We start from the raw sequence: 16,074 nt of genomic DNA, 5'->3' as shown, positions 1-16,074 counted from the left end.
TCCGTTCATAAAGCAGTGTCAATAAAATTTTCGGTAAAATCCAATAATTAAAATGCTTCTCGCCAATTTTGCTGTATCTTCTCGGAAAAAATTTTTCAAAAGTTTTCATAGTTCTGAATCTCGTTCTGGGTTACGATTCGCAATCAACTGATAGTCGGACTATATTACTAATAATATTTTTCAATTCATTATAAAATTAATCATATTTTACTGCACGAGTTTCTTTGTTTGGTTCGTCCTATATAAATCTAGCACTGTACGAGGTCTGGCCATTAAATAACGAGACTGCGCCCCTAGGTGGGGTATCTAGATATCTTGTCCCAAAACACGTTTTCGTCACTATTATAGTATTTGTGCAGTGGCGGTTTAAAATAAAATTATCAATCTCAAATTACTCGTTAAATTGTAAAAAAGGCTATGAATTGTTGCAAGAGGCCTATCTATCTCATGCGCGTATTTTTGAGTGGTATAAATGTTTTAGTGAGGGCTGAGAGAGCTTTGAAGATGACCAGCGCTATTTGATTGTTTCAACTCCGGAAACAGTGACCAAAATCAACCAAATTGTGCATGCAGATCATCGAATGAGCATCCGGATGAAAGCCAAGGCTATAAACGCCGGTAAAGAAACGGTTAGAAAAATTTTACACTAGTAATTACACATGACAAAAGTCTGCGCGAAAAATGTGACTCCTGACTAAAAGCTCTTGCGTCAACGGGTCTGCTCAGATTTCCTTGAAAGTTATATATAAATGGAAAAAACGTATGGAAAGGTGTATGGCAAGGGGAGGGACGTATATTGAAGAGGAGCAATCGTATGTAGAAAAATTTTTATAATAAAACCCATTTTCGTAACCAATCTCGTTATTTAATAGCCAGACCTCGTATAGTAATCGATAAAGGTATACTGGTATATAATATTTCAAAACACGCCTCTAGTATTAAACAACCTTTTAGTTATAGGATATTCGCTGTACACACAATATTAAGTGACAATACATATTAATGACTGCACAAACAGATATTGAAAGTGTGTGAATCATAAGAGCAGTGATAAAAAGAAAGATTACATATTTGTAAAACAATTTTTTTAACCATTGAGAAACTATTACTTATCTATCTATTTAAATCAACCCACAGCCCAAGCGCCAATTAATAGGGTAGTGTAGGAAAAATAAATATAAAAAGTTAACTATCAAACTAAGTTGAATAGTATAAATTAACAATAATACAATCAGATGAAATTTTAGTAATATAGTATAAACAAGGATACGAAAAACAGGAATCCTTACTTGATAACTCTCGAATATTGAGACAATTACAAAAGATTCAAAATTTTCTTTTACATGGTAGTGATGGTGCTGCAAAAAAATTCAGAGCTCCGTGTATGATAGTAGTTCACTCTATATAAGGGTGAAAACTTAAGTATATTAGCTCTAGTTCTGCACTCACACTTCTTAACTTAGTAACTTGCAGAATTTATCAACAAAAATTTGATTTTGCGGAATTTATCCCTTTACGAATCAGCTGACTTTTACAGTGCGACGTAATATTTTATTTTTAGATACTACAGGTATTTCAGGTAAAAATAGGGGAAAAATCAAGAGAAGTAACAGGGATGGAGCCTGAAAACTTCATAAAGAGAAAGAAGCTATACGAGTAACATCTACGGAAATGAAGAATAGAAACTATATAGTGATAATAAGGGAACAAGAAGAGGAAATGAGAAGACAAAAGGAAGAAAACGAGAAGCTACTAGAGACAATACAAAAGATGGAAAGAAATATGGCGAAACATATGGATAACATAAAAGATTTGCGAAATGACAAATCGAAGAATGACATCGGCTCTACTATCATAGAAAATGAGAGAAGCAATACTAGACGCAAGTGCCATAAAAATCAAATATTTGAAGCAAGTGACTCTGGAGAGAAGCAAATTGATGACTCCCCTATGGATGAGAAAGTCACGGAAGCGAAGAACACAAAAAATAGGAAATCGGTTAGAAAAATCGCCAAAAAAATAAACGCCGATAATACACGAACAATACAATAAGAAATAAAAAAAATCAGGAGAGAGGAGGAAAAAACAGACCAACTACAATCATATTAAATTCCACAATCATATGGACAGTAATTCGGAAACACCTAGAGCAAAGAAGAATTGATGGTTAGTGCAAAATGAGAAAATGACGACACCAAGAGTAGAGGATTTCGACAGAATGAAGAGCACCTGGCGAACTTCAAAACCCAAAAAAAACCCAAAAAACCGAAGAAGGCAGAAACAAGTCAACCAGCCACGAAAACTATAGAACCAGGAGGTAGCTGCTAAAAAAACGAGCAGGATAAGGAACGACTGAGCTGTTGAGTATGCTGCAACTTGTAGCAACACTGATTGCGCAGACAAAATAAAAGGGAAGACAACGGGATTAATAGGATAAGTTCGGTTAGTAAAAAGATTCTTAAAAACTACAAAAAAAAACAAAAAATAAGAAATATTTCGATAGTTCCGCACTTCATAAGCAAGTGCCGATTCATATATCTTGGTCAACTGTAAAGAAGACGAAGGACCACTGAGATTAGATCTTTTCTTGATATAGAATATTGAAATAGGTTTACCCGAGGCAACGAAAACACACACATATTACGACGACCAAACAACCACGAAGACAAGAGTGTATAACCCATTGGCTAACTCTCAACAAAAAGAAAAAGACCTCCCGAATCCCTCATAGAACTTGGGGGAGAGAAATGCGAACGATGATGAAAACTTGTAATAACAGGGAGTGGTGAAATATCCTTCTACGCATCGATACGAGGATTCATCCAGGGGTGGGTGCTTAGAGCGACAGACTTCACACGCGCAAGGGCGTGTGTGTATGTAAATTCTAGTTCTGGAAAATAGATTAAAGAGTGCGTACAAAATTCTTGTAATATAGTACAAGTGACTTCAGATTCTTCAGATACTGAAAGTGAAGTATCTTCAGTCTCTGAAGACAATTACTTGGTTATCGAAACGCGCGGCAGACAGTGTAATCGTGAGTGTTGGTGTAAACAGTGTTATCAGTAATGCATCGCTTAATTAGCAAATTCAGAGAAAAACGAGTATATTACAAATAACATTAGGTATTCGAAATTATTTCCAAAGACATCTATGCATGCTTGAAAACGATAATTGAAACAGTTCTAACATTACGAAGCATTTCTATAGAAACATTCCGAAACATGTCATATCTTGTTGTTGGAGGTATTTTGTATCCTTCATTCTTAATGTGCCCCCGGAAAAATGTGTCTATTTTATTGATATCTGGTGACCTTGGTGCCAGGGCCCTCGCTACCATATGTACAAAGTGTGCAATGCACACGGGCGCCAGCCTTAAGGGCACCAAAAAAAATGAAAAAAAAAAATTAAAAATAATTTTAAAATAAAAAGAAATTGAATAGGATTAGTTGAGTCCTATGCTAGGAGACTTGCAAAAACATGTTTCTGGATTTTTCCTGTTCAGACATGAATAATGCCGGGAGTTATAAAAGCAATGCAACACCAGAGGCGTTTTATTTGTTTACTGGACCGTGAAACAAGTGCATAAAAAAAGTTATCCTATTAGTTAATTTTTATATTTAAAGTTATTTTTATTTTGTCAAGTGTTTTGTATAATACAAAATTTTGTTAACTACATTTTTTCTTAAAAATTAAGTGCTCAATACCTTGTGGCTGCAATTTCAACGTTACAACCGATCTTACCAACATTATCCTTTTATAGGATACTGGTTAAATATTTTTTACGAAGTTACCTAGGTATTGTTATTAGAAGTATCTGCATATTTTTTAAACTATTGTAGTATAAGTAAAAAGTAGTACTTATATAAGTGTTAATGAAAAAGCACAGAACCTCAGACAACCAAACTTATTTTTATTATGAAAGAATTACAAATATTATTTCGATTCAAATTTGACTCCTATTTTTTTAGTGGAAACGATTCTACTCACAATTCTGAACAAATTAATTTCAGGTTTTGCGCTTTCTCATTAACACGTTGTATATATGACATGAGGAATATTTCTGTTATTTGTCCTTAAAAAATTTATTTTTATTTTTAGTTTTGGATTATTTTCTAGTATTTATGAACAACGTATCTGTCCCCATTAGTTAAATAAATGCTTTAAAATGAGTGTAAACAAGAATTTATTATTGTTATTTCATTTCGCTATTTTAGTCTACAAATAAATATGAGTTTTAAAGTTCAGTTCTTTGCTTTATTTCAAGCACTTACCTACTATAAAAAAAGGTAATTCAAAGTGCCTCAAGGGGCACTTTTTGCACACAGGCGCTAGTCGCCATTATGGGAGCCCTGCTTGATGCCCACTGTACCGATCTATCTTCCAGGAAATAGTTCATTCATTTCACAATTAATTATTTGAATAGTGTGAGCAAACGCGTAATCAAGCAAAAACCACATCCTTTGACGTGTACGAAGTACGACTTCTTTCACTAGAAAGTCTAAATATATCTCAACATTTACAAGTTAACGCAAACATTTTTATTAACCGTAAAATTCTCTCTGCTCTTTAACTTTTCGTAAAGCCCTCCAAGAAAATGTTACTCTTTTTTCAAAATTAATTTCAGGTAATTCTTGTTGCAAGTAAATGTGGTAAGGGTATATTTTCTTTTTATCAAGGATACTTTGCATACCGTAGTAGCTCAGTTCCTGCTTGCTCAAAACTTTTAGTAACTACTAGCAAAGACATTCCGTATTCTTTCCATCATGTCATCTGTTGTTGGTGGAGGTATTTTGTACACTTTATTCTTAACGTAACCCCAGTAAAATGAATCCATTTAATTGATATCTGATGACCTTGGTGCCCACTGTACTGGACCATTTCTTCCGATATATCTTTCAGGAAATAGTTCATATATTTCACCATTGATGATTTGATTAGTGTGAGCAGGCGCACGATCATGCAAAAACCACATTGCACTCTTTCAATATCCAGATTATAACAAACTCTTCATCACTAGTGAAATATTAATTTTTCTGCAAATAAAAAATATCTGAAGAACTAATCATTTTAGATATAGGGAGTGCTTGATAACACAGAAGTTTGTTTATAGTACTTTTCGATACTGACATAAAATATAGGGTGATTCACTTGAAAAAAAATGAGAAAATAATGTATTAGTATTTTGATTTACCAATTTCATAAATATTGACGAAAAATAATTTCACGATTTTTAAAAATAAATTGATTATAACTTTCCAAATACCTCTATTCTATATTATTGTAATGGGGTAGTCAAAATGATTCCAAATAAAATATGGGGTGTGTCATTGAAATCAATGTAACTTTGATATGGCTCCGTATTCTGAAACATCCTATAATATTGTAAATAATTTTAAAATTTATATATATATATATATATATATATATATATATATATATATATATATATATATATATATATATATATATGAAACATCATTCAATACAACGTATTAACTAATAAATAATACAATAGATAATACAAATTATTTATTGTTTATAATATTTGAATGATTTAGTTACTATGTACAAGGTATTATTCACCGAGATTCACGGTTGACCTTGTATTACAGTATATATGCTTGAGCGCTGGGTGCTCTCCGCCCTCTATCTCGAAAAGGCTTGAGAAAAAACGTACAGAAAAAAAGTTGAGACAAAAGTTGTGGCAAATTTTTTTATCTTCAAGTTTCATAATAAATGTTGAAGTGATGGAAACCATAAAAACGGAGATAATTGCAAAAATCCAATTTTCGTGACCTTGAATAATATACGACGCAGACACATGATAATATGAGACTTTTGAGACCACTTTTAGAACGTCAAAATGAAGTATACGAGTTTCCAGATTAATATCTTAAATTCTGAGGTTGACCTCTTTTTTGCCTTAAGTGACTGGACTACTTCGTCATCTACAAACTAATACGATCTAAAAATCCACATTTATTTATATACTGTATTTTGATATAAAACAAGTCTTCATTAGTCCGATTAAATAAAAATGTCTTCAATTTCCGGACAGATCAAAATTAGATCAATATCTCTGGAGAGTTTGTTTCATATGAAGTTTTAGTCAAAAGTTACTTGGTTAGAATGAAACCAATATAATCTAGGCGTGCTAATGAAACATAATAATTTGGACTATAACAAAAATATTGAGGGAGAGAGAATTTATTATAAATACTTACAAAACAAACTAAATGTATCTGTATTGTACGTATATCAAATATCATTTCATAATAAAGCATAAAAAATATCCATGGTGTCAGACTTGAATGATGAATTGTTATGTTTTGTTCGAACTGTGTTTATTTTTCTAGTATATAATAGAGCTTCTTTCAAGATCGATAAAAAATTTTACTTACCATCAATATGTTACCTTGTTTTATGATTTAGGCAAGATTTTGAGAGATATTTATAGTTTAAACATGTTTCATGGTAAGAATAAATTCGATTAAATAAATCAAACATTGTACTCTTTGTTTAAGATTTAATATTGAAAAACGCAATTTTGAATATAACCAGATTTACGATACTATCGATATAATTTTACCTATACTGAATTTATTTCTTGAATGCAAGGGGGGCATTGGAGCCTTTTTATTAAATAACGCCACCATTGACGTCGTTGAATCTGTAAAATTCTTATGACTTGAAATGGGAGTTGCATATTACCACCTTAGCAAAAAAATTAAGTTCCTCCTGAGATCAGTTTTCAGAGAACTGAACTTATCCACCTCGTTAACAGTCTATTATGCCCTTATTGAGTCGCGTCTCCGATATGTCCTTCCCTTCTGGACTACGTGAGTTACTACAGCTGTTAGATATTTACTCGAACTAAACAGCAAGGCTCACTGCAGGGGCTTCTTTAAAAGATTATAAATTCTGATTCTTCCTTTCTTATTCATCTTTGAATCCGTTTGCCCAATTCGTAAGGACGCTTCTCCAATTTCAGAAAGATCTGCACAGTTATCCACTTAGGAACGTGGAGCACGATCTTTACCTGTTTAATCCACGTTTAGAATTAGTTAAGGGCTCAATATTTTACAATGCAAAAAATGCACAATCACTTGCCAATTTTAATCAAATGGATATCCTCTTTTCCCGCATTCCCCAATAATTTGAAGGAATATTTACTGGAAAGTGCCTTCTACTCTTTAAACGACTTCTATTCTAATAATAATATTCAATTCCGGGCATTATTACCTATTACTATTACCTACAATTTTGTTACTCATTGTGGGTTTCTTCTGTACTACTAATATAATGAATATGAGTGTAAGTATGTTTGTTATACTTTCACGCGAAAGCTACTCATCATAAAACTTTGTACACATATTCTTGGAGCTATTAGAAATAACAAAGGATACTTTTTATCAAAAAAATTATTTTTCACGAGATATAAACGCCATCTAACATTCCAATAATGAAGTTCCAACTCTGAGTACTGTAATACCGTTCCGCTGTATTACCAACGGTCTCGTCTATATCCAATCCAATTGACTATATTTTCAGCAGCTGTTTGTAATTTTTCTTTATTTATTCTTTTTTTCTTCTGTCATTATATTTGCAGTATACATAACGTGACCATTGATTTTTGGACTCAAAATGGGACATTGGTTGATTTAGGTTAAGTAACAGGTAGTCAATGAAAAAAGCACTTTTTAAAAGTTATTTATTCCGAAAAAGTCAGTTAACTTAAAAGTTACAAATTAAAAAATATATACACCCGAAACATTTAGTTATATTTATATTTAACAGAGGAACAAATTTGCTTAAATATAGCTGGTGACAATTTCAAGTAGGAATAAAACTCTTGACATGTTTTTTTATATTCACCTTAATTATTAACATCGCCTTTAGAATTGGAATTTGTAACTGGGATTTCTCAAATGGCCAGAATTTGTTCATCATAGAATATACTCTTTATACTGAAGCATTTGTAGCAGGCAAACATAAAATATATTCAATTAAAATAGAAAAGTTTTCATGCTGAAGTTTGTTGGCTTGAAAGTGTTTGAATACTTCCACCCATCGAGTTTCCGTGGAAACATTTAGATTATTCTATTCAGTTATTTTCTACGATGAAATGTAGCTACAAATTAACGAAAATTCCTCAAAAACTTCTGCATCTTTATCACAGTCAATATATTCATTTTTAATTAATACATCCAGAGATTTTTGAGCATCTTCCCATGCGGCGACCTTTTTTAAATCTGCCCAATAAAATATCTCCATTTCTTTGGTAAGAAAGTCCACTGCTCAGAATATTCACGGCTTGTTCCATAAAATTCTGTAGCCGCTCTTTTCACAAACTCATCATTTATGTCAGTAACATTATCTTTCGATTTCCCTATTAATTGACGGACCATAAATGGAAGAAACTGATTGGTCTGTTTCTGAGTCAAATTGTTTTTTAATTGATTGATTTTTTTTGCAACTTCAATTGCCGATACCGTCTGACCTTCCTGTTTCAATACAGCTTGATGAAAACTTGCTGACTGACTGTGTAAAAAAAAGCCACAATTCGGATGTGGGATCTTCAAAAAAATTTTTTAGTAACAGGGGAAATTTTCCAATGCTCAAAAAGTAGTTTTTTAATGGCTGATACATTTTTAAAACCCTTTCCAACGCAGGTATAAAAGCAAGCCATCTGGTTTTGCTATAGCCGAGCATTTGTTGATATTCCGTTTCAGTTTCGACGCAAAACTCCTTTAGAGCTTCAACTCGAATCTTGTAACTATAGAAAAATGAATATATCTTCACAATGATGCTTTGGTAATCTAAGGGTAGCCTGACTGCAGCTGATTTTATTGCATTGTGAATCATATGGGCTCCACATCCTATACCTATCAATGGTTTTTTCAGAGATGATTGTAATTTCGTTAACCCATTGTTAGTTCCTCCTAGCCGCACCTCCGAAATTAACATTGGCATTGTCTCCGCAAAATGCCACGACTTTTGCTATCAAATTATTATCTGTCAACAATTGGTTTAAATAATTGACAATGATGTCAGAAGTCTCACTGGTCTTGAAGATCTAAAATTTTTACTTGCACACCTACGTGAGGTTGAAAAAGCGCAATAGAATAGGGTATATCTTTTGTTACCATGGTTTGAAGCATCGTTTAGTATTGTAAGACAATTAGACTTATCAAGATCGTCTTTTAATTATTTCATCGCTGTAGGCGTCAAAACATTCACTACAATAGCTTCTGATTTCGTACGCGCGCATGTAAATTTGGGATCAAAACATGATTGAATTAATTTCGACGCACAATCATAGGAGCGAAAACTGTGATTTTCATGTTTCGTGTGATAAGCCCAGACACCTTCTGCCTCGGCGATATCCAGATCCTTTAAAGTTGGTGTGTCCGATTTCTTGAAAAAGGTTAACATCGAAGAACTCGAAGCAGCGGCGCGATCGGCATTTTAATGTTTTCCAGACTTCAAATGCTGTTCAATATCACTGGCACCACTGTGGAAAACGCTAAATTCTGTACGATACTTTTCACTTCCAAAACAAAAGAAATTCAAGTTATTTAAGGATACAAGAACATCAAACAACAAACATCGAAAAATCTGTCATACGATTAGTAAATAAAGCGCGAGCGATGACGTCTTCGCCACTCTCGGCTATCGTCGCGTCGACCGTCTCTTCTCACACACCGCTCTCGTCCAGAAGGCTCGACTACTCAAATTTCCGCGAGGTTTCAGAAAACGAAATAATTTGGCGTTCCAGAGCTCATTTCGGGAACACCGGGACACGTAACAATAAAAAGAGACAGTCCCGTTCAAAACGGAGCATCTGGTCACGTTAAGTATAGAACTATTTGAATTTTTGGGGTTAGGTGTCATTTTTGTGGTAACATGCTACTCATTATTTCAGATCTTACTCTTTGGTTTCAATTCCTACTCTATTTTTCTTTAAGAAGCAACAGCCCCGTGCAGTAATAATTGCACTAAATCAAGAATCATGCAGAACCGAGAAGACAACAGTAAGCAAGGTGACAAAATGTTTTGAGAGCAGTTGAAACTTCTCTTCCGATACGAGTTCGTTTAGAAAGACGAGATACGCTGCAGGCAGCTAGAAGAGCAATAGAAACGCCAGAACAATGGTACTAGGTTTCAATATGATCCTTCAATTTAATATCATAATCATCCTTTGAATTTTTTTGGCTCAATGAATACAAAATGTCACTATTGCGATGCTTTCAAATGTAAAGATGAAACTGTTGGAATGTGCTGTTCCATTCGTAAAGTTGAACTTCTATTAGTTGATGAACCAGAAGAACTTTTAAAAACTTAATTGTTGGTGTTACAGATGAGTCAAAGTATAACTCTTGTTTTCAATTATATGGATTCATTTCTACTGTATTAATCTCTTTTCCTTCTTTAATGGCTTCAATGCGAGCTAAACCGCGGGTAAAAGTTTGTTTTTATATAATTGGGACCCTATTTTAACAAAATTAATGGGATGGGTAACTTTATAATGATAGAGATGACATCCAGGGTGTTTATAAATGCATGCGACAAAATTCGGGATTGCTCCTATGAAATTAAGATGGGTCTTTCCTATAACAAAATTTCCTCAGCACAACCCTTTTCGAAATATCACCCTTAAAAGGTGGTGAATAAATTGAGTTTTTATTTCTCTTTCTAAACGTGTACGGCAATCCATGACACGTTAGCTACGTTCATGTATTTTGGCTAGAGGTTGTTATTTCCAGTATCTATCATGAATCGTATCATATTTTACATCTTCACTGTTTTCTACACAATTTATTGAACAAATTAAAATTTATAATGTATCATTTTCTCTGCAACTAAGAATAAAAAATATTCTCAAATCAAACAAGAATTTTAAGTTATAATTGCATTCCATATAACTTCATCTTGAAAAAAATTCTTATATGAAATAAAGTAAGGGTTGCTAATTTCTTCCCCGTATAATGTAACAGGAATATTGGAAAATTACAGAAAATTACAAAATTACAGAATTTCAAGTTGCTAGCTTTGCTGAAATTAAAAAAAACTTGAAATGGCTTGAAAAAAAAATAGTTTTGGATACAACTTTTATTATAATTCCCTTTTAATTCTTTGATCAATATTTATAGAGGTAAAAAATATTTGAAATTCAAAAATTTAGTAGGTAGCTTAAACATTTTATAAGGTCGTCATATTGTGTGACGTCATAGGTGTAAAATAAACACTGAATATCTAATAGAAAGTAAGAGAAATGGTATATAAATCGTAATTTGTACCAGGATGTAAAAATACCACGACTTAAACACCTGATAAAGTTTTTTTATGATGAAAAGAAATTCCAAGAAATCTAACCTAACCTAACCAAGAAATTCAAATTTACTACAACAATGGTTTGAAAGTGTTGGTCGTTTTGACGATCCTGCGAGATATAATTATTTTTGTTGCCAGGATCATTTTAATGTAAATAAGATTCAAATTTAACTTATTCAAATATTTTATAGTAATTAAGTTTATTATAATTTTAATTTTCAATGCGATGCAATTAAGAACTTGACCTATAAAAGATTTATTCACTTAATTCTTGAATATTGGAATATATTTGATATATACGTAACTAATAAATAAAAACTGTAATCTAACAGCACACGCTATGTTGACCTCAACGATACCTCGTGATTATCAAGCAGACAACTGCTCAATGTTTTTATTAAACCTATGACATCACAAATTACAAAATACTTTTTAAAAATTAGAAGTGTGTGAAGTGTAAGAAAGTTTTTTGTTAGTCGAGTCCGCTACTTATAACAAGAACAAACACATTGTGAAAGGCGACTGTAAGAAAAATGACAATCGTTAAGGAGACTATAAAAGGAGAGAATCGAAAGATATTTTAGTTATAAAACATACGAGATTTTTGGCTGTTGGAAAATTTTGAGATACGAGAGTTGGTTGAAAAAAATTATTAGATTACGAGTCAGGAGCGACCAAACGTAAATTTCATAAGAAAAGAAAATAAAGAAAAAAGAAATTGAGGTTCCGGTGAATGAGTCTCCCACAGTAAAAAGCAAAAAAATATCGACTTCGAAAGAAATTTAAAGAAATAAAGTGCGAGAGCCTATTGGATTTAATTTGTAAAGGAGAAATTCGTAAATACAAACAATTCATTCGCTATTAATAATCAATATTATTCATAGATCATTATAGTCGCATTAAACATAAGTTTGGTTTGGTTTTGGTTTGAATTCTATATTATAGATTGACGTTATTAGAGATAAATCAACATTTGGTAATCAATCTAAATAATACTAGTTAAAATTTGATTGATATCCCAACATCTGTCATAATTGACATCACTGACAGAATCAAGATAACGAATATTCTTTAAATATTTGATCTAGATCACTATTTTCGAAAATCATAGATTATTTAGATTAACTAAACCAAATTTAATTATAAAGTTTTGCATATTATTAATTTATTTTGATTGTCAAAACCCATGGAAAGTTGTTAATTTACATAAGATAAAGTATTTAGAAATACAGGGTGAGGCAAAATTAGATAATAGTATAAAGCATCATAACTACTTTTTATTATAATACCTTTAGATTCTAACGGTCAATATCTAACATCTAAATAGTACAGGAAAAAAATTTCAAATGATAATCCCTTGTGATTCCAATATTCCTTTGGTATTGGACGAATACACGTTTTTCGTTACTACTAGTGTTAATTAATGATTTCTTGATATGAAATACTCGATTACTCACAAATTAATTATAATAATGAGAGAAACTCTTATGCAAAAAAGATTATTTTTTAAAATTCCCAGTTAACACTACTCCTATATGATGACTAGCTCAGTATACAATCCAAAATGCTTCCAGTCTACACATTAATTATTTTAAATAACATTTTATTTGTACCGAGTTCGTATATTTTCTTCCAAATATAAATAAACATGATAAGGATCGGTAGCAACAACAATTTATCCAACCTTTAAAAAAATATATAAATTTAACAACAATAATTTCCATTCGATACTATAATTTAATAATTATGCAAATAAACTCATAAGACAACTAATTATACAAAAGCAATCTCACCGTTGTTTAAGTAGATTCAATCAAAGAAGAAACCACTCAACTCGATAAAACCTATTTGCTGTAAAGTTTTCCCGGAGCCCGGATTTTCTCCAGTTCACGAAGCGTAACTAGCGTTCGGGTCTTGTGTGAGTTTCCAGCGAAGTAGGTAAAGGGAAATGCTACATGCGCTCTTTTCACTTCAGTTTCGTCTACGGTGTTGTCAATACTCCAGGAAAATATTAATTTCATAGTAAACACTCTCAACTTACTATTATAAATGAAGTAATGTTTATTTTGTTTGATAAGAAAGTTTTTGAAATGTGTAGTTAACTTTCAAATGTGTAATTTCACTGTCAGAAAACTTAATTACTTTATAGCAAAGATTTCCAAACTTTTTCTTGTGGACCGTATTCAGTAATAAATATTACTGGTTTTGATGTACTACCTACGGTTATATTTTTTCCATGTTTCCATAAATTTGGAGGTCATAAATTTGTGTAGACTCCTATTAAAACTTCCACGGACTTTTGGTAATTCACCTGGGCTACTTTATGAACAAGAAATAGAGAAATGCTTTATTATTTGCTAATAATGCTAATTATTACAATTTGTAGACAAAAGCTTGTAAACAAAATGATAGGTAATATTAATAGATAATAATTAGTATATAAGTCCATAGCAAAATTAAACCAGTATGCAGCATGCCAGGAATTAAATATTATAAGAATATGAATATACCCTCAAACTATTGCGAAATGCGGGAAAAGATGTTATAGATTTAATTTCAATTGGCAAGTGATTGTGCATTTTTTGCATTGTAAAATATTGAGCCCTTAACTAATTCTGAACGTGGATTAAACTGGCGAAGATCATGCTTCGCGTTCCAAAGTGGATAGTTGTGCAACGATCTTTCTGAAATTTGAGAATTGTCCTTACGAATTGGACAATCGGATTCAAAAATGAATAAGGAAGGCGAATCAGAAGTTTTAATCTTTTAAAGAAGTCCCCGCAGTGAGCCCTGCTGTTTAGTCCGAGAAAATATCTAACAGCTCTTTTTTGTAGTTTGTAGATTCGCTCAAATTGTGTCGCACCACACGTACCCCAGAAGGGAAGGGCATATCGGAGATGCGACTCAATAAGGGCGTAATAAACTGTTAAGGAGGTGGATAAGCCCAGTTCTTTGGAAACTGATCTCAGCGCAAAACAGGTGGAACTTAATTTCTTAGGTAATGTGGCAATTTCAAGGAATTGTCCACAACAAGCCCTAAGAATTTTACAGATTCAATGATGGTGTTATTTAATAAAAAAGGCAGCAATTCATTTTCATATGATAAACTTTAGTTTTAGAAACGTTGAGACAGAGAAGATTAAAATCGCACCATGATTTATGGTCACTAGATATGGTCTTATGAAGTGCCGTGAGATCAGGGTTGCTCCAAGAGTGTCGTCTGCATTTGTTATTCAAAAACCCAAATTGATGGTTTGTAAGTATTTTATATTTAAACAGAAATGATAAAAGCCTCTTTTTGACCAATATTTCTATGATCTTAGATAACCTGGAAAGGAGTGCAATTGGGCGATAATTCTATGCTTGATTTTTATCTCCTCCTTTATGCAAAAGTATATTTATAGCCGTCTTAAGGCAATTGGGAAAGATTGGTAAGATGATTTAATGGGCAATCGGGCAGACTCGAAATTGGCGTGCCTCCTATTAAAATAAGCTGCTTTGGCAGCTTTTATTGCCATGATAAATTTTTTGTATAGTTTCACGTAATTTTTGATGAAGACACGAGAATTTCCAAGAAGGTGAGATAAAGATCGCATGTCCTTTGCAGACATACGTAAACCTTTTGTGGACCAGGGTTTATTTTGCTTATTTTAAATACGCCTGAGGGAGAAACAATTGGATGCTAGACTAGTTAGTGTTTTTATGAATCTAGAAAATTTGAAGTCCACATCACCAAAGAGCATGTTCCAGACAACGGTGCTTGAAGTTTTGAAAAGTTTTTTCCGAAAAGATATGGCATATTTTGCGAGAAGTATTTTAATTATTGGATTTTACAAAAAATTTGTTAACACCGCTTCATGATCGGAGGTGCCTGAATTAAAAACATTTCAGTCGGTGGATTCTGAATCATACGATGACACGACATAGTCTATGGTACTGGAACTGGTCTTAGATATTCTGGTTGGTGCCGTTATATGAAAACCATACTAAAAAAATCATAAATTGACTGAAGAAATTCTTGACCAGTACACCCACTGGAATAATTAATATTGAGATCGCTACATAGAATTAGTTTGCTTTTTAGAGGTAAGGACTCCAGTAGAGTCAGTAGTCTATGACAGAAAGTATGTAAGACAGCGTCAGGTGTTCTGTAAATACAAACACTACAGAGATCATAAGTCTTGTGGTAGACGATAGAAAATTCGAATACTTTCTCAGATATTTAATCATTGAACTGTGTTATTTCGGAAAAATCGTTGTTTGTGGATATGATCAAAGTAACTCAGTTTGTTCAATGATAGCGACAATCTCTGGAAAATTGAGCTCCTCTTGTAAAATATACAGTTCCTCTGTTTTGTGTCTTAGGGACTAAATATTGTTAAGAAACAGGCCAAGCAAGCTATCGTTCAGTCTTTCAGAGAGTGCTTGCTTCTCTGATCGCGTCATTTTAACTAAAAATTTTTATATTTACTTGGAGACCTACTGGAATAATATTTGCTATGGCTTTTCCTAATATTTAAAGCTGCAGAAGTTTCTCCGTTGGAAAGAAAGACCTGAAGGCGGAAAGATCTGCTTCAACTTCGAATGAACCAATACCATATAAATTCCTCAAAGTATCAAAGTTATTGTATCTTTATGGTTCTTTTATTTTTTCGAGAAAAAGTAAGTAATATCTTGTCTGGTTTTTGAAAACTATGATCGGATTAACCGACATGGACAGATACTCCTATTCTTTCCATA

General features: G+C 32.5%; 1 protein-coding gene across 1 annotated transcript in view; it reads right to left on the bottom strand.

The window, feature by feature from the left end:
• The window catches only part of LOC130894908 (probable sodium/potassium/calcium exchanger CG1090), a 121,699-nt gene extending 108,461 nt beyond the window's left edge, over positions 1 to 13,238 (bottom strand). Inside the window, exon 1 of the mRNA XM_057801942.1 lies at positions 13,128 to 13,238. The gene's annotated coding sequence lies outside the window, so the exon portion shown is untranslated. The remainder of the gene's footprint in view (positions 1 to 13,127) is intronic.
• Between the last annotated feature and the right edge of the window lie 2,836 nt (positions 13,239 to 16,074).

The sequence above is a fragment of the Diorhabda carinulata genome, chromosome 6 (assembly GCF_026250575.1).
Source record: "Diorhabda carinulata isolate Delta chromosome 6, icDioCari1.1, whole genome shotgun sequence".
NCBI classification, from domain to species: domain Eukaryota; kingdom Metazoa; phylum Arthropoda; class Insecta; order Coleoptera; family Chrysomelidae; genus Diorhabda; species Diorhabda carinulata.
This window is presented reverse-complemented; position numbering and strand designations above follow the sequence as displayed.